The sequence below is a fragment of the Colobus angolensis genome, unplaced genomic scaffold, assembly GCF_000951035.1.
Source record: "Colobus angolensis palliatus isolate OR3802 unplaced genomic scaffold, Cang.pa_1.0 Scaffold155, whole genome shotgun sequence".
NCBI classification, from domain to species: domain Eukaryota; kingdom Metazoa; phylum Chordata; class Mammalia; order Primates; family Cercopithecidae; genus Colobus; species Colobus angolensis.
Window position 1 is genome coordinate 2,381,560 of NW_012114655.1, and position 1,256 is coordinate 2,382,815.

The 1,256-nt window shown below is 51.4% G+C and overlaps 1 pseudogene across 1 annotated transcript; it reads left to right on the forward strand.

Moving 5' to 3' along the window:
- The first annotated feature begins 592 nt into the window (after positions 1-592).
- On the forward strand, positions 593-1,053 carry LOC105507907 (annotated as a pseudogene). Its single transcript, XR_001001176.1, has one exon. The product of XR_001001176.1 is annotated as a 60S ribosomal protein L35 pseudogene (transcript).
- The last annotated feature ends 203 nt before the right edge of the window (positions 1,054-1,256 follow it).

Consider the following 1,256-nt stretch of genomic DNA (forward strand, 5'->3'; position numbering starts at 1 on the left):
CTTTCCTGCCTCTCTAGATCTGGCAATATTCACCTCCCTTAGGTTCTGCCGCACCTGCTTAGGTAACTATGAAAGCACCGGAAATGCTTCTCATTTATTGACCAACACATCTGTTTCCCCTACTAAAATTCCCCAGCCCTGGCTGGGCACAGTGGCTCATGCCTATCATCCCAGCACTTTGGAAGCCCAAGACAAGAGAATCACTTGGGCCTAGGAGTTCAAGACGAGCCCTGGCAACATAGCAAGACCCTGTCTGTACAAAAAATAAAAAAATAAAAAACTTAGCCGGCTGTGATACCACGCGCCTGTGGTCTCAGCTACTTGAGAGGTTGAGATGGAAGGATCGCTTGAGCCCAGGAATTTGAGGCTACATGCCACTGCACTCCAGTCTGGGCCACAGATCAAGACCCTGTGTCTTAAAACAAAGAGTGTTCATTTAGCCCAAGGGATAGATCCCACACGTCAGCCCTTCTAGTCTGGGGTACCAGGCATAGGGCAGAGACTGGGCCTAGGTCTTGGATCTTGTAATTGGAACAGAAGTGACCTGCTTCTTTGCCTTACATTTTTTTTTTTTTTTAAACAAACAAACAGCTCTTTCCCTCGGAGCGGGCGGCGGCGGCGGCATCGGCGGCCTGTGCAGCAATGGCCAAGATCAAGGCTCGAGATCTTCGCGAGAAGAAGAAGGAGGAGCTGCTGAAACAGCTGGATGACCTGAAGGTGGAACTGTCCCAGCTGCGCGTCGCCAAAGTGACAGGCGGTGCGGCCTCCAAGCTCTCTAAGATACGAGTCGTCCGCAAATCCATTGCCCGTGTTCTCACAGTCATTAACCAGACTCAGAAAGAAAACCTCAGGAAATTCTACAAGGGCAAGAAGTACAAGCCCCTGGACCTGCGGCCTAAGAAGACACGCGCCATGCGCCGCCGGCTCAACAAGCACGAGGAGAACCTGAAGACCAAGAAGCAGCAGCGGAAGGAGTGGCTGTACCTGCTGCGGAAGTACGCCGTCAAGGCCTGAGTGGCGCGTTGTCAATAAAGCACAGCTAGCTGAGAAAAACAAACAAACAAACAAACAAACAAACAAACAAACTCTGTCGTCCAGGCTGGAGCTGGAATTTGGTGGAATGACCTTGGCTCACTGCAGCCTCAACCTCCCCAGCTCAGACATCCTTCTAGGTCAGCCTTCGGAGTAGCTGGGACTACAGGTGCACACCACCACGCCCAGGTAATTATTTAATTTTTGTACTGACGGGGGTCTAG